This window comes from Carya illinoinensis, chromosome 15 (assembly GCF_018687715.1).
Source record: "Carya illinoinensis cultivar Pawnee chromosome 15, C.illinoinensisPawnee_v1, whole genome shotgun sequence".
Lineage (NCBI taxonomy): Eukaryota > Viridiplantae > Streptophyta > Magnoliopsida > Fagales > Juglandaceae > Carya > Carya illinoinensis.
Window position 1 is genome coordinate 29,712,433 of NC_056766.1, and position 19,109 is coordinate 29,731,541.

General features: G+C 34.4%; 1 non-coding gene across 1 annotated transcript; it reads right to left on the reverse strand.

The window, feature by feature from the left end:
* Positions 1 to 17,482: 17,482 nt before the first annotated feature.
* LOC122297992 lies at positions 17,483 to 17,589 on the reverse strand. Its single transcript, XR_006239052.1, has one exon. It is a non-coding gene; the product is annotated as a small nucleolar RNA R71 (small nucleolar RNA).
* Positions 17,590 to 19,109: the final 1,520 nt, after the last annotated feature.

Here is a 19,109-nt window from a genome sequence, read left to right on the forward strand (position 1 = left end):
CTTTGTATCGATATTGACAAAAAGAATAAGAATAAACCAATCCCCGGCAACGGCGCCAAAAACTTGACCGGTGCAAAACTGCAAGTGCACAGTATCGTAGTTTTATAGTAAAGTAATAAGAAGAGTATCGTCCTCAGGGATTAGTACCTTACGTTTGCCAAATACCAAAATTATACTAAACTTGATTTTATCTAGAGGAATCACTAAGATTTTTGTAGTTGCAATCTAAACTAGATCAACTCAAAGAAAAATGTGCAAAGGAAATAACACTGACGTTTGAAGATCAAATTAATGGGAAGAAAACTTCTAGGAAATCGATTTCACCTACTTCTTCACTATGCTTTTCTCATCCAGCTAATTTAATTTAAATCTCTTTTGTCTATTAGCAAATCTCTAATTCATCCAAAAACCTCTTTCGATAGTCAATTCCAATTGACTCTTGGTTATCAATTCACACAAGAATATGCAAATTCAATAATCAAGAACGCAATAAGACCAATGATTTAATTACTACATAGGTTCATACAAGTCTTTCGATCTCTATACTTACCTATGCTAAAATATCCAAGATCTACCCTATGATTCACTCTTTCAATAGCAAATCACAAGATTACTTATCATCTAATCAATGGCCAGTTAATTAGAAGCAATAAATTCAGAATAAATCAGATAAACAAAGAGAGAATTGCATTAAAATTAGCATAGACAATCAAGCATAGTTCAAAAATAGGTTACATCGTTTTCCTAGAATGAAGAAAATTTAGCTCATGCTAGAAATGGAATTCAACATAAACGAATTCACCATAATTGTTCTGAGAAGATGGGAAGAAAATAAACACTGAAAAATCCTTACAGCCGCAACTCGTCGTCAAAAGCTCAATGGAACGATTCAACGCTTTTCTCTCGTTCGTGCTCGTGTATGATTCCAATGTACATGCAATAATTGGAATTCCCTCTCCAAAAATAGATGATTTGAATCCCTCTAGCTATGTTTTTCTCTCCCAAGAAGTGTTCTCCAGTCCAAAACTCGTGGCTCTAGAGTGAAAAATTGCTTTTATATGGTCTCACGGCGGAAAACTTAAAATCTGTCAAAATACTATGTTCGCTCGAGCGGGGTGTCGATCGCCCTTCGAGCGTTCGACTCTGCCTAATTTCGCTCGAGCGTCCTATCGAGCGCACATTGAGCATTCGACTCTGCCTGATTTCGCTCGAGTGGCCAATGTCTCCGCTCGAGTGGCCAATGTCTCCGCTCGAGCGATCTTTGTTTTTCAGCAACCCGCTCGAGCTCCCTGTCGAGCGGCAGTCGAGCGTTTGAATCTGCTTGAATTCGCTGGAGCGGCCAAAAGTCTCCGCTCGAGCGAACTTGTAAAATCTGCAATATGAAATTTTGCAAGTCATCACTACTCATGAAAGCCATCCTCATATGCACTCTCGTAATCAAATATTGATAATAACTTTGAACAAAATCATACACCATATCAACAGCTTGCACATCTGAATCATCCCATACACTAGGCATCTTGCAAGCGTTGAACACATTCATCTCCAATGTCATATTCTCGAAAGTGAGCTTTAGTACTCAACTTTGAAAATTGATAAGTGCATTCGAAGTAGTAAGGAATGGGCGTCCAAGTATGACATACTCATGGTGAATAGTGAAGACTAGCCATTGCATGTCAAGAACTACAAAATCTATTGGGTAATAAAATTTGTCCACCTAGACCAGCACATCTTCAACTATACCCCTCGGCATTTTAACTGATCTATTAGCCAACTGTAGTATGATGAAGGTCTTTTACAGCTCACCCAATCCCAGCTGCTTATACACTGAGAATGATAGTAAGTTTACACTACTCCCTAGATCAAGTAGAGCTCTCCTAATGCGTGACTCAACAATCATAATGGAAATGTGGGGAGAGCTAGGATCTCCAGACTTTTGAGGAGTCTCGTTCAATATCAATGCACTAACTTGCTATGTTAGGAAGGCTTTCTTCTTCACATTCAATTTCCTATTCACTGTGCACAAGTCTTTCAAAAATTTTGCATATGAAGGCACTTGTTGTATGACATCCAGGAGTGGAATATTAATCTTTACTTGCTTGAAGATCTCCTAAATCTCAATGTGATATTTGTTCTTTTGGCCAGCTGCCAATCTCTGAGGATAGGGAACGTACTCTCTACTAGTTTCAACCTTTCCACTCACAGGCTTCTTCGACTCTAGCCTCACTTCTTCTGGTTTTTTCTCAGCTTCATCGGTCTCTATTACATTTGTAGGTTTAGAAGCAACTACATGTTTGTCCATGGTCATCTCAGGTTGGGAACTTCCTTCCCACTTCTCAAAGTAAGAACGGTTGTCTCAATAACGTCCCCTGAGACATTATGCACTTGTTGTTGTTGTTGCCTGTATACTAGAGGATTAGGTTGAGGCTGTGCTGGAAATTTTCCCTTCTCTAAAGTGCTCTTGGTTGTGCTCATCTTATTAATGGTGCAACTCATTTATGGCCTGAGTGCTCTGATTGTTTATGGTGGCTTGAATCTGTATAAATTTCTTAAGTGTATTGGCCATCTGTGTCATACTGTCTTCTAGATACTTCTTTGCAGATGACTGAGGATTAGAACTCTGTGCAACTACATGAGACTTGTTGCCCAGATGACCAACACAAAAGGGGGGTGAATTGAGTTGTATTAAAAAAAATAACAATTATAAATGAAATATACAATATAAAATATAAACAAAATATGAAATAGCAATAAATATAAAGAGTTAGAGTAAGAAAGAAGCCAACTCAGTATGTTAACGAGGTTCGACCCTACTGCATACGTCCTGCCCTCAAGCTACCCCTTAAGGATTCCCAAATTCACTATTCAATCTCCTTCAGGTGGAGATAGAAACCTATTACACATTTGAATAATACCGCTACAAAGGATTCGTGTAGAACACCCTCTACACTTGCAATTACCTTACACGTGGTGATTTAACTATTCCCTGTGTAGAACAATTTCTACACGCACAAGGGTTATACACATCCTTTTTCTGATACAAGAGCTAATAGTGGGTAGGTTATCAGAAAACACTCCTCAATGAGTGAAATAAGAACAATACAGCACAAACTATATCTCTCAAAATGAATAAAGATTAAGATTCAATGCTTAGAGAAGAGAGAATGAAAGTTTTGAATGAATGTTGTATGCTCTGGATGTTGTAAATGTGAAGCTCTCAAATGATCTATTTATAAGCATATGAGACTTCATATTCAAATTTAAAATATTCACATGTCAAAGACAATATCATTCATTTTTTCAAAAAATTCAAATACAAGGTTCTTATTTTTCAATTGTCAAAGACAACATCATTCATTTTTTAAAAACTTCAAACTTAGTCTTTTACTTTTGACATATGACAAAAGAAACACACTTTTCTTTTCAAAAAATTCAAATATAATCTTTTACTTTTTGCATATGACAAAAGGAGTACACTTTACTTTTCAAAATTTTCAAACAAAATCATCTACCTTTTGTATAAGTCTAAAAAAGTATCAATCACTTTTGAAAATATTCAAATAAAACATGCACATGTGAAAGATGAAAATAATCATCTTTAATATTTTCAAAGTTCAACCCTTTAATCAAGGTATGCACATGTGAAAGATGACAATAAATCATCTTTCAAAATTTTCAAATTTAATTTTCAAAATATTCATGCACATGTGGAAAATGTATTTTAATGCTTTATGATAAAATATTAATTTTGAGCCTTAATCCTAATTTCAAATTTTTTAGAGATTTACAACATTATTCTATGATTTTAATGTGAACTTATTCCCTTCTTGCTCATGCTTGTTTTCTTGATGTGCTTGACTCCATTGTGTAGACAACTTGAACTTGAGACTACTTTACTCTTTGAATTCATTTGTTATTATCAAAATCTATGTGTAGATATATAATTACACAAATCTTGAAACCTTAGGTTCAACAATCTCCCCCTTTTTGATGATGACAAATACTTGATAGAACCTGAAGCCTGTATTAATACTTAAACTCCCCCTGAAAATGTGCGTTAGTCTTTCAATCAAAGTATGAATATAATTCCAAGCATATATAACAAGTTTAACAATTAAAATAATGTTAATGTTCTAGTCTAACACTTCTCCCCCTTTTGGCATCATTAAAAAGGATCCACAACAAGTAAATGGACTGAAGAAAACGGTGCGTTATTAAAAACTGTAGATAGTTGAAAAAATGGATCCGTCCGTGACCCAACAAGTGTGGCTGGAGATTTGAAAAAAATCGTCTGATGTTGTTGACAAACGAGTTTGAGGGCTTCGAATTTCTAAAAAAATGTCATTTTCACCTATCGGTAAAAGAAATCACATTACTCTTTGACTTGGATGATAGCTCATCTTGTTCTTTATGCTATCTTTATAAAATCAGTCTTAAAGTTTATCCAATCCACATCAAGTTTTCTTCTCATCTCTATAACTCATCTGCATTTCTTCAACATTCTCGTTTTAAGCTTTCAATTCTTTTCTCAATGGCTCATTCTTCTAATATTTCTCTGAATTCATCCATGAGGCATTCTGCACCTCAACCTCTTGTCCTTTTTGCAGCTGCCATTGGTGCCATGTTGCAACAAGAAAATAGTAGTTTGGCTAATAAGTCAGATTCTGATGCTATCTACGATTTGGTGAGTCTTGAGACTCGCTATTCCTTCTCTATTGTTGCTTTTTCTCAACGGTTACAAGTTAGAAATCATGAAGTTGAAAAGCTTTAAGAACAAATTGTTGTACTTCAACGAATTGTTCAAGAGTATCACACAAGGGAATGAATCATTCGGCATAAAAATAAACAGTTGAAATCTTTATTAGATTCTTCATTCCGCTTGTAGTTTTCCATGGATAAGAATGACATGTGTTGAACCCAAGGTTTCAAGTTTCATGTGATTATAAATCTACACATGGATTTTGATGATAACAAATGAATTCAAAGAATAAAGGAGTTTCAAGCTCAAGTTGTTCATACAATGGAATCAAGCACATCAAAGAACCAAGCATGAGCAAGAAGGAAACAAGTTCACATTAAAGTCATAGAGTAGTATTGTAAATCTCTTAAAATTCAAAATTAGGATTAATGCTCAAAATTAATAGTTTATCATAAAGCATTAAAATATATTTTCCACATGTGCATGAATTTTTTTGAAAATTAAATTTGAAAATTTTGAAAGATGATTGATTGTCATCTTTTGCATATGCATGCCTTGATTAAAGGGTTGAACTTTGAAAATATTAAAGATGATTGATTGTCATCTTTCACATGTGCATGTTTTATTTGAATATTTTCAAAAGTGATTGATGCTTTTTTAGACTTATACAAAAGGTAGATGATTTTGTTTGAAAATTTTGAAAAGTAAAGTGTGCTCATTTTGTCATATGCAAAAAGTAAAAGATTAGGTTTGAATTTTTTGAAAAGGAAAATGTGCTCATTTTGTCATATGCCAAAAGTAAAAGATTAGGTTGGATTTTTTTGAAAAAGTGAATGATGTTGTCTTTGACAATTGAAAAAGAAGAACCTTTTATTTGAATTTTTTGAAAAAGTGAATGATGTTGTCTTTGACATGTGAATCTTTTTAAATTTGAATATGAAGTCTCATATGCCTATAAATAGATCATTTGAGTGCTTCACATTCATAACATCAAGAGCATATAACATTCATTCAAAGCTTTCATTCTCTCTTCTCTAAGCATTGAGCATTAATCCTTGTTCATTTTGAGAGATATAGTTTGCTCTGCATTGTTCTTATTTCACTCATTGAGGAGTGTTTTCTGATAACCTACCCATTATCAGCTTTTGTATCAGAAAAAGGGTGTGTATAATCCTTGTGCGTGTAGAAAGTATTCTACACGGGGAATAGTTGAATCACCACGTGTAAGGTGATTGCAAGTGTAGAGGGTGTTCTACACGGATCCTTTGTAGCGGTGTTGTTCAAAGGTGTAATAGGTTTCTATCTCCACCTGAAGGAGGTTGAATAGTGAATTTGGGAATCCTCAAGGGGTAGCTTGAGGCGAGGACGTAGGCAGTGGGGCCAAACCTCGTTAACATACTGAGTTTGCTTCTCTCTTACCCTTACTCTTTATATTTATTGTTATTTCATATTTTGTTTATATTTTATATTATATATTTGATTTATAATTGTTATTTTTTTTAATACAACTCAATTCACCCCCCCTCTTGTGTTAGTCATCTGGGCAACAACATGATATTGTATGAAGAGAATGAGCCTCTCAAACATGAGGCTAAGAATCTCTCAAGTTTATGTAAAAGTATTTAAAAAATCTCTTTCTATTTTTACTGATTTTGGTCTATCTTTTAAGAGATATTCATAGCATGTATCATATATATTTCTCTTCTGATCATACATAATCTATATTCTGGTAAAGGTTTTGTGAAAATATCTGCTAACTGATCATATGTGTTTGTGAACTCTAGTACTATATCGCCTTTCTGCACATGATCTCGAAGAAAATGATATCTTATTTCAATATGCTTAGTTCTAAAATGTTGTATTAGGTTCTTTGAAAGATTTATATCACATTTGATTGGAATGTGATTATACATGAGTTTAAAATTTTCGAGTTGTTGCTTCATGTAGAGAACTTGAGCACAACAACTACCCACAGCTAGGGCTGTTCATCCGGGTTTCGGACCGGGTATCCGGGTATACCCAGCCCGGAACCCGGATTTCAAATTCGGGCCGGTTTCCGGCCTAGTATAGGCGGGTTGCAACTTGGGCCGGAACCCGGGTGAATCCGGATTTTTTGAAACCCGGAATCCGGGTTCCGGACTATACCCGTGTAAGTTTCTTTTTTTTTTTTAAATTAAAAATCCCATATTATTTAGTTTCTTTCAAGAAGCATTTTTCTTTTAAATCTAAGAGCCTATATTATTTAGTTTCTTTCAAGAAAAAATGTTGTAAAGCATATTCTTTCATATATAAAACTAATTGCCTTTTTAACTAAATGCATCTAAAAACACATAATACAATCACTACATATTTCATTATTTGGTATTTATACATTACAAAACACAAATTACAAAATATGAAATTACATATCAAAAGTGGATTACATAAAGCCACCAATACATAATATGTTTGCTTCATGCAATCAATGCATTCCTTCACAATTGAATTTAGTTTCTGATGAATTTCCTGTCTCAGAACAGCCATTGTTGGTTATCTGCAAAATGTATTCAACAGAAAGATTTGTGATTATCTGCATGTATGTACATGTTGAAACAAAATCAAATATCATATGAATTATTAAAAGTTATTAATTGGCCTGCTGATATTTTAAGTAAAGATATCAAACATAATCTTATGACTTAAAGCTACATTAATTAACCAAAAAATAAAGGTGAAAGCTGCCACTCTGTGGCATTAGTTGAATCTGGGACTACATGACAATACCTTCATTAAAGAAATAACAAGGAAACAAAAGAAAAAGGTAGAAATTAATATCTTACCATAACTGATAGGGGTGAGGCACATACATGATATTGGAGAATATGGTAGTACCAAAGCCTGCACCCAACGTACATACATATATACCATTCTATTGAACAAATCGTTAAACTTTCAATAAGAAGTGGATAAAGAGAACCCTTTCTTTGACTTAGAAAATTATGGAAGGATTGTGCCAAGTGTTTGTGCGTGGTTCAAACTTGAAAGAGGCCACTTGTGCATAAAATACTGCAGGGTAGGATTGTATATCAGTCGTCCCTGCCCAAGACTCCAACTTATGTGGGACCAACACCGGGCAAAACTCTTTTAAATAGACCTGAACATGCAGAAAATATAAAATAATGAAACGGACCAACTTTGAAACTGTAGTACTTTAGTACAAAATATTAGATCAGACATTAATTCATATAGAATATTTTGCTTGTATCCAAGAAAGCATGAAAACTCACACAACTTTTGTTTAATAAACCACTCCCACTTTTGCATCAAATCATGACTTCAATCGTTCCAACCAACAAAGATCAAATTCATACAAAGGGATCGTCACCTCAAATGAGTCTACAACTAAGATACAGAGCCTTATAGACATGCATATACGAAAAGTGGTCCTCTACAAAGAGCAAATACATGGTGTATGCTAATGAACATAGAATTCAATCAATACCAACTTTCTCTTTGAACTAGCAATTCAAAGAGATGATATGTTTCAATCCCCCAAAAAAAAGCATTCAAACTTTATATAAGCAACTACGGATCGGATGAATAAGCAAAAATCATTACAAAATGGAAATATAAAATTATATAAGCAACTACAGATTCAGAAACTTGAGAAATACAAACCTTAAAACCAAACAGCCCCCAAACATTTTGCAAAAACCAAACAAAAAAAATATTAGATGTTCGATCATCTAAAACCAAACAAAAAAATGGGATCATTTAAAGGGAAGAAAAAAAAAACCCAAGATCAAGACAACATGCAAACCAAAACAAAAAATCTGCACATCACACAACATGAATAGCTCGTGAGAAACCCTTATCCAAATTTTCTTTCCCCTAGTTTTCCCAGCAACCAAACAGATAAACAAAAACAGAAATGAAAGGCATAGCAGACTCCAATGATCAAAACAAAACAGACCCAAATCAACAAAGTACTCAAAGGAAAAAAACCCTAAAAAAACTACTGCAGATCGAACTTGAACAGAAATGGCTAGCACAGATTTGACCCTATAAAACCCATAAAAAAAGAAAGGATACATGTAGATCTAACATAATAGCAGATCTAAAAAACAAGAAAAAAAAAAACACCCCATGTTTAACAAAAAATAGCAGATCTACATTATTTTTTGGGTTGGTCGATCGATCGATCGAGAGAAAGAGAGAGAGAGAGGGAGAGATGAGAGACTACCGATCTAAAGTCTGGCGGCGGTGACGGCGAGAGAGATAGACGGCGGCGAAGGCTAGGGTTACGTTGGGCTCGGACGAGAGAGAGAGAGAGACAGGGAGAGAGAGAGAGGAGTAGAGAGGAGAAATGAGAGACGATTTGTTTTTATATAAAAACTGGGTACCGGGGTTTAAATCCGGTACCCGGATGTAATACCCATAACCGGCCTGGATTGGGCCGGTTTTAAAAATGCGGGTTTCGGCCCGGATTTGATCCGGGCCGAAAACCGGAACTGGAATCCGGTATAACCGGATTCGGCCGGGCCGGATAAAACAGCCCTACCCGCAGCAACATATTCTACCTCAGCAATAGATAGTGTAACAGAATTTTATTTTTTACTAAACCAGGAAACTAGTGCATGATCTAAGAAATGACATGCTCCACTAGTGTTTTTTCGATCTATTTTATAGCCAGCATAATCTGCATCTGTGTAGCTGATTAGATCAAAAGATGTGTGCTTATGGTACCATAATCATAAGTTAATTGTACTACTAAGATATTTAAGAATGTGCTTAACTGTAATTAAATGTTATTCTTTTGGAGAGGATTGAAAGCGTGCACATAAGCACACACTAAACATAATACCTGATCTACTGGCTGTTAAATATAATAAGCTACCAATCATACCTCGATATATCTTAGAGTCAACTGGCTTACCGGATTCATCTTTATCAAGTTTAGTTGATGGGCTCATTGGTGTTCCAATTTCCTTAGCACATTCCATCCCAAACTTTTTCAGTAATTCCTTAATATATTTTGATTGATTGATGAATGTCCTACTTTTTGCTTGCTTAATTTGCAATCCAAGAAAGAATGTAAGTTCTCCCATCATGCTCATTTCAAATTATTCCTGCATAGTCTTAGCAAAAAATTGACACATATTTTCATTAGTAGCACTAAATATTATATCATCAACATAAATCTGAATCAAAAGAATATCATAATTTTCATATTTAATGAAAAGAGTTATGTCGATTTTTCCTCTTGAAAAATCTTTTTAAAATAAGAAACCACTGAGTCTCTCTTACCAAGCTCTAGGAGCTTGTTTGAGTCCATATAGTGCTTTTATGAGTTTGAAAATATAATTTGGGGAAAAATGATTTTCAAAACCTAGAGGTTGCTCAACATATACCTTTTCATTTATAAAACCATTTAAGAAAGCACTTTTAACATCCATTTGAAAAAATTTGAAATCTTTATAACAAGCATATGTAAGTAGCATTCGAATAGTTTCTAATCTTGCGACTGGTGTATATGTCTCATCATAATCGATTCCTTCTTCTTGATTAAAACCTTGGACTACAAGTCGAGCCTTATTTCTAGTAATGATTCCGGACTCATCTTTTTTATTTCTAAAAACCCATTTTGTTCCAATAATAGTATGATTTTTGGATCTAGGAACAAGTGTCCAAATATCATTTCTTTCAAATTGATTCAACTCTTCCTACATAGTTAGAATCCAAGATTCATCAAGAAGTGCGTCATCAATATTTTTGGGTTCAATCTGAGATAGAAAAGCAGCATGATTGCAAATATTTCTAAGAGATGATCGAGTACTTACACCTCATGAAGGTTCTCCCAAAATTTGTTCTACTAGATGATTTTTCACAAATTTCTACTGTTTAGTTACATCTTGTATTAAATTTTGATGATCTTTCCTGATGGTTCCATGTTGAACTTCTTCTATTGTATTCTCTTTGTTGAGATTGAGACTTTCCGTGTTATTTATATCTCCTGTTTCTTCATCAATAGATTTCTTGGAGAGTGGAGAATTAGATTCATCAAATACTACATGCATAGATTCTTGTACAGTCAAAGTCTTTTTATTGAATACTCTATAAGTTTTATTATTAGTAGAATACCCGAGAAAGATACCTTCATCAGATTTTGCATCAAACTTACCTAAATTATCTCTGTCATTTAAAATAAAACATTTGCATCCAAATACATGAAAGTAACCAATATTGGGCTTTTTCTCATTCCAAAGCTCATAGGGGGTTTTATCTAATTTAGACCTTAGCATAACTTTATTTATAACATAACATGCAGTACTTACCGCTTCGGCCCAAAAATAACTAGGCAAGTTGTTCTCATTGAGTATTGTTCTTGCCATCTCTTGAAGAGATCTATTTTTCCTTTCTACTACCCCATTTTGTTGAGGAGTTCAAGGAACAGAAAAATTATGCACAAAACTATTTTCATCACAAAATGTTTCAATATATTTATTAACAAACTCTTTTCCCCTATCACTTCGGATACTTGAAATAGTATAACCTTTTTCATTTTGAATTCTCTTGCATAACTTGGTAAAGGCATTGTGTGCCTCATCTTTATGAGCAAGAAAGATGACTCAAGTATATCTAGAGAAATCATCAACAATAACGAATGCATAATATTTTCCTCCTAAACTTGCAACTCTATTTGGTCCAAAAAGATCCATGTGTATTAGTTGCAATGGTCTAGTAGTGGAAATATGTTTCTTAGTTTTAAAAGAAGTTTTTGTTTGTTTACCAAATTGGCATGCATCACAAATTTTGTCTTTAAGAAAATTTGTTTTTGATAAAACTCTCACAAAATTATTTTTTGAAAGTTTGGAAATAAGTTTCATGTTGGCATGACCTAATCTTCTATGTCATAACCAACTAGTTTCATTTTGAGCTGAAAAGTAAATAGCATCTTGTGAGGTAATTTCTTCAAAATCGATTGTATAAACATTATTACTTCTAAAAGCAATAAAAGAAATATTACAATCATGATCATTCAAAATAATGCACTTATCCATTTTGAAAGTAATTGTAAATTCTTTATCACATAATTTACTTATACTCAAAAGATTATGTTTTAGACCTTCAACAAGTAGAACATCTTCAATTATGAGAGAAGATTCATTACCAATTTTACCTATTCCCATGATCTTCCCTTTCGAATTGTCTCTAAATGTCACGTCTTCTTCTTCTTTAGATTTAAGATCAAAGAACTTAGTCTTGTCTCCCGCCATGTGTCTTGAACATCCACTATCTAAAAATCATTTGTTTTTGCTTGTAGATGACTTCATGCATACCTATAAAAATAATTAAAATGATTTTTCTTCGTACCCAAGTTCTTTGGGTCCTTTATTTATTAGTATTAGAAGAAACAAGATTTTTAGGTATCCATATGGCCCTAATAGTCATTGTATGATTTCTTTTAATAGGACAAGTATGATAATTATGACTATTTCTATTACAGAAATTGCAAATAGCATGTGACATATATGAAGAACTTGAATGATTATAATAATATCTTTTTTTGACAAAATTATTTTTATGAAAAGAATTTTGAATATTGGTATTTGATGTAGAAGGATTATCAAAGAAATTTTTATAAGGTTTGTATTTTTGTTTTGGCATATATCCAAAGTCTGCCTTGTCAAAAACACATATTTGACTACCAAGAAGTTTTTCAAAATTTCTTTTTCCATTTGTAAAGTTTTCAACAATATTTTCTAAATCGGTTTTCTTCTTATTCAACTCAAAATTTTCATCTATCAAAATGATACTTTCTTTTCTTAAAATATCAATTTCGTTTGTTAAAAAAGAATTTTTCTTTCTCAAAGCAGTATATTTGATACCCAATTTTTCAAATTCTTCATATACCTCTTCTAAAGCATTTTGCAATTCTTTATATGAAGTATCTTCAATATTATCAAGATTTGTTACCTCAATATCATCTTTAGCCATAAGACAAAGATTTGCTGATTCTCCATTGCTTGCTTCACTATCTGAGCTACTTGAATCATCATTCCATGTAACTTTCATTGCTTTCTTGCTCTTGTTTTGATCTTTGTTTAGCAGAGGACAATCTGACTTGATATGACCATACTTATTGCATTTATAACAAATCATTTTTACCTGAATTTTTCTTGGAAAACTTTTTGAAGGATTTCCTCGGAAGAGTTTTATTTTTCTTTAAGAACCTCTGAATTCTTCTTGTTATCATTGCAACTTCTTCATCTTTGTCTTCATTTTCCTCATCTTCATCACTTTCACTTTCATGAGGAGCAGCTTTAAGTGCCAAGCTCTTCTTTGGCTTTCCTTCTTCTTCTCCTTTTTTCAATGTGTACTCATGGGCGATAAGTGACCTGATGAGTTCATTCATTTCGAGTTTCTTGAGGTCTCTAGTTTCAAAAATCGCTGTCACTTTTAATTCCCAGTATTTTGGTAGAGAGTTGAGAATTTTTCTTACTATCTCCACCTTCGAATAAACTTTGTTAAGAGCTGTCAAGCTGTTTATGATGTTAGTAAAACGAGTGTACATACTAAGATTCATCATCATTCATCTTAAATATTTCATATTCATGAGTAAGAATATAAATTTTTGATTCCTTGACTTACGAAGTTCCTTCATAAGTAACTTTCAAGTTATCCCAAATTTATTTTGCCGTAGCACAAGTCATTATTTTATTAATCTCATTTCCATTGAGAGCATTAAATAACAAATTCATAGCAGTTAAATTCAAAGTATAAAGTCTATCGTCTTCACGATCAAACTCTTCTTCTTCCTTTTTGACCTTTACTCCATCAACCACTTTTGTTGAAATATAAGGTCCATTTATAATACATTTTCAGATTTCTCGACCTTGAGCCTGAAGGAATATTCTGATTCTAACTTTCCAGAATAAGTAATTATCTCCCCAAAAGAGTGGAGGCCGACTGCTAGATTGACCTTCACCAAATGAAGCTGCAATGTTAGCCATAAGATTTTAACTCAAAAGATAGTTAATCTTATAATAGAGCTTTTAGCTCTGATACCAATTGTTGCCCAGATGACTAATACAAGAGGGGGTGAATTGAGTTGTATAAAAAAAAAATAATTATAAATCAAATATACAATATAAAATATAAAAAAAATATGAAATATCAATAAATATAAAAAGTAAGGGGAAGAGAGAAGCAAACTCAGTATGTTAACGAGGTTTGGCCCCACTGCCTACGTCCTCGCCTCAAGCTACCTCTTGAGAATTCCCAAATTCACTATTCAATCTCCTTCAGAGGAGATAGAAACCTATTATACCTTTGAACAACAATGCTACAAAGGATCCGTGTAGAACACCCTCTACACTTGCAATCACCTTATACGTGGTGATTTAACTATTTCCTGTGTAGAACACTTTCTACATGCACAAGGGTTATACACACCATTTTTCTGATACAAGAGCTGATAGTGGGTAGGTTATTAGAAAACACTCTTTAATGAGTGAAATAAGAACAATACAGTGCAAACTATATCTCTCAAAATGAATAAAGATTAAGGCTCAATGCTTAGAGAAGAGAGAATGAAAGGTTTGAATGACTGTTGTATGCTCTGGATGTTGTAAATGTGAAGCTCTCAAATGATCTATTTATAGGCATATGAGACTTCATATTCAAATTTAAAAAGATTCACATGTCAAAGACAACATCATTCACTTTTTTAAAAAATTCAAATACAAGGCTCTTATTTTTCAATTGTCAAAGACAATATCATTCATTTTTCAAAAACTTCAAACCTAATCTTTTACTTTTGACATATGACAAAAGGAGCACACTTTCCTTTTCAAAAAATTCAAATCTAATTTTTTACTTTTTGCATATGACAAAAGGAGCACACTTTACTTTTCAAAAATTTCAAACAAAATCATCTAACTTTTGTATAAGTCTAAAAAAGTATCAATCACTTTTGAAAATATTCAAATAAAACATGCACATATGAAAGATGACAATCAATCATTTTTAATATTTTCAAAATTCAACCTTTTAATCAAGGTATGCACATGTGAAAGATGATAATCAATCATCTTTCAAAATTTTCAAATTTAATTTTCAAAATATTCATGCACATGTTGAAAATGTATTTTAATGCTCTTTGATAAAATATTAATTTTGAGCCTTAATCCTAATTTCGAATTTTTAAGAGATTTACAACATTACTCTATGACTTTAATGTGAACTTGTTCTCTTCTTGCTCATGCTTGTTTCCTTGATATGCTTGATTCCATTGTGTAGACAACTTGAGCTTGAGACTCCTTTATTCTTTGAATTAATTTGTTATCATCAAAATCCATGTATAGATATATAATTACACAAACCTTGAAACCTTGGGTTCAACAAGGCTGAAACCCAGGAGGTGCTACAAAAGGATAGCTCTGAGAACTCTGATATAGCTGATACTGGTGCTAAGGAGCACCCTGATGAAATGGCTGCTGTGAAGATGGTGGAGACCAACCAACCTAATCATTTCTCCATGAGAAATTTGGGTGATTCCTCCACCCTGGATTATATATATTGGAAAAATGCTGATTTTGTGCTCTGTTAACCCTGTTAGCTGATTGCATCTGCTCAGACACACTTTCCTAAAATACTGGCATAATCGGGCAGTCCTGGGTCTTATGATTCGAATAAGCACATATAGAGCATGCTTCTACTACTTTCATAGCCTTCACTTTTTCCATTTCCATGACCTCCAGTCTTCTAGTTAATGCAGCTATTTGGGCTTGAACATTAATATCTTTCTTAAACTCATATCTGCCCCCACTAGAAATAGCCATTAGTGACTGTGCTGTTAACAACACTCGATCAATTTGAGTATTCTACTGTTGTGCACTCTGATGACTTGCAAAAATTTCGTATTGCAGATTTTACAAGTGTCGACTCGAACGAATTCAGGCAGATTCAAACGCTCGACTGCCGCTCGATAGGAAGCTTGAGCAGGTTGCTGAAAGACAAAGATCGCTCGAGCAGAGCCATTGGCTGCTTGAGCGAAATCAGGCAGAGTTGAACGCTTGATGTGCGCTTGATAGGACGCTTGAGCGAAATCAGGCAGAGTTGAACGCTCGACGTGCGCTCGACACCCCGCTTGAGCGAACAGCGTATTTTGACAGATCTAGGGTCTTCCGCCGTCAGACGATATAAAAGAGATTTTTCACTCTATGGCCGTACTTTTTGACTGGAAAACACCTTTTGGGACTGAAAAAGATAGCTAGAGGGATTCAATTCATTTGTTTTTGGAGAGGGAATTCCAATTATTGCACGTACATTGGAATCATACATGAGCACAGACGGGAGAAAAGCATTGAATCGTTTCCTTGGCAGCTCGACAGTGAGCTCGAGGAGTATTTTTCAGCGTTTATTTTCTTCCAATCTTCTCAGAACAATTATGGTGAATTCGTTTATGTTGAATTCGATTTCTAGCATGAGCTAAATTTTATTCATTTTAGGAAAACGATGTAACCTATTTCTGAACTATGCTTGATTGTCTATGCTAATTTAAGGCAATTCTCTCTTTGTTTATCTGATTTATTCTGAGTTTATTGCTTCTAATTAACTGGCCATTGATTAGATGATATTTAATCTTGTGGTTTGCTATCGAAAGAGGGAATCATAGGGTAGATCTTGAATATTTCAGCATAGGTAAGTATAGAGATCGAAAGACTTGTATGAACTTATGTAGCGATTAAATCATTGGTCTTATTGCTTTCTTGCTTTATTAATTTGCATATTCTTGTGTGAATTGATGAACAAGAATAATTTCCAATTGACAATCGAAAGAGGCTGTTGGATGGATTAGAGATTTGCTAATGAACAAAAAGAATTAAATTAAGTTAGCTGGATGAGAAAAGCATAGTGAAGAATTAGGTGAAATCGATTTCCTAGAAATTTTCTTTCCCATTAATTTGATCTTTGAACGTCAGTTTTATTTCATTTGCGTATTACTCTCTGAGTTGATCTTAGTTTAATTGGCAACTACAAAAATCTTAGTGATTCCTCTAGATAAAATTGAGATTAGTATAATTTTGGTATTTGGCAATAGTAAGGTACCAATCCCTGTGGATGATTCTCTTCTTATTACTTTATTATAAAATTACGATACTGTGCACTTGCAGTTTTGCAACAATCAAGTTTTTGGCGCCGTTGCCGGGGATTGGTTTATTCTTATTCTTTTTGTCAATATCGATACAAAGTAACCTTGGTTTTAATTTAGAATTTTATTTTATCTTTGCTCTACAGGTGTGTTTTTGACGTTGGATGCGTCGTGCTAGATCTCGTGATATTATTCCTGTTGATCCGGAGATTGAAAGAACTCTTAGATCACTAAAAAGAAATAAGATACTAGCTATGGCTGAAGAAGAACGTGAGGCACTACCACGCACCTTGAAGGACTATGTACGATCAGTTGTGAATGGAAACTACTCGAGCATAATGCGCCAGACAATTAATGCCAACAACTTTGAGCTCAAACCAGCTTTGATTAGCATGGTGCAGCAGGCTCAATTCAGCGGATCGCCACTGGACGATCCCAATATTCATTTGGCCATGTTCTTGGAGATTTGCGACACTGTGAAGATCAATTGTGTTACTGAAGACACCATTAGACTGAGATTGTTTCCTTTATCTTTGAGGGACAAGGCTAGAGGTTGGCTACAATCTCTACAACTGGGAAGCATCATTAGTTGGCAGGACATGGCTGATAGGTTTCTTGCTAAATTCTTTCCTCCTACAAAAACAGCCCAACTCAGGAGTGAGATTGGCCAGTTCAAGCAAAATGATTTTGAGTCACTCTATGAAGCGTGGGAGAGGTATAAAGACTTGGTTCGACGTTGCCCACAACATGGATTGCCAGATTGGTTGCAAGTTCAGATGTTCTATAACGGGTTAAATGGGCAAACTCGAACTATAGTTGATGCTGCTTCTGGTGGCACTTTGATGTCGAAAACAGCTGAGGGTGCTACTGCCCTTTTGGAAGAGATGGCCTCAAACAACTATCAATGGCCAACTGAGAGGACGTTGGCTAAGAAAGTTGCTGGAATTCATGAATTGACGCCGATAGCAGCCCTTTCAGCTCAAGTAGCTACTCTATCTTATCAGATTTCAGCCTTGACAACACAAAGGATACCACAAAGTACAGAATATGTTACATCTACAAGTATAACAATTCCAAGTAATGAAGCAAGTCAGGAACAAGTTCAATATGTCAACAATCGGAACTACAACTATCGTGGTAATCCTATGCCAAATTACTATCATCCAGAGCTTAGAAATCATGAGAATTTTTCATATGGAAATACGAAGAATGTGTTGCAACCTCATCCTCCTCCAGGATTTGATAGCCAACCAAGCGAGAAGAAGATGTCACTTGAGGATGCTATGGTTTCCTTTGTTCAGGAGACCAATGCAAGGTTTAAAAAGACTGATTCACGGTTGGACAACATTGAGACTCATTGTAGCAATATGGGATCCACTATGAAGAATCTTGAAGTGTAAATTAGGCAACTAGCCACGACCATCAATGCCCAACAAAGAGGAGCTTTTCCTAACAACACTGAAGTGAATCCAAAGGAACAATGCAAGGCTATCACACTTAGGAGTGAAAAAGAAATTGAGAGGTCACCATTAAAGGAGAGCAAGTCCACCCTTACCGCTGCGAACAATGGCCAAAGCAAAGATCAAGTAGAAGAAGAGGAGATTGTCAATGAAACTGACTTGCCTCCAGCAATTTCATTTCCTGACAATCCTCCTATTCTCGCTCCTCCACTTCCTTACCCTCAGCGTTTTCAAAAGCAAAAATTAGATAAGCAATTTTCTAAGTTTTTGGATATTTTTAAGAAAATTCACATAAATATTCCTTTTGCAAATGCCTTGGAACAAATGCCAAACTATGTCAAATTCCTGAAAGACATCATTTCCAAGAAGAGAAGATTGGAGGAGTTTGAAACAGTGAAGCTTTCTGAAGAATGCAATGCCATTCTTCAAAAGAAATTGCCTCAAAAATTAAAAGATCCGGGGAGTTTCACTTTGCCTTGCACTATTTGGAATTCATTTTTTGATAGGGTTTTATGTGATCTTGGTGCTAGCATTAATCTTATGCCACTTTCTATATGCAGGAAATTAGGACTTGGATATATGAAGCACACAACAATTTCCTTGCAACTAGCGAATTGATCCATCAAGTATTCACATGGAATCATAGAAGACATATTGGTAAAGTGGATAAATTTATTTTTCCTGCTGATTTTGTGGTGTTGGACATGGAAGAAGATGAAGAAATCCCACTAATTCTTGGCCGACCATTCTTGGCTACGGGATGGGCATTGATTGATGTTCAAAAGGGTGAATTGACAATGCGAGTTAATAAGGA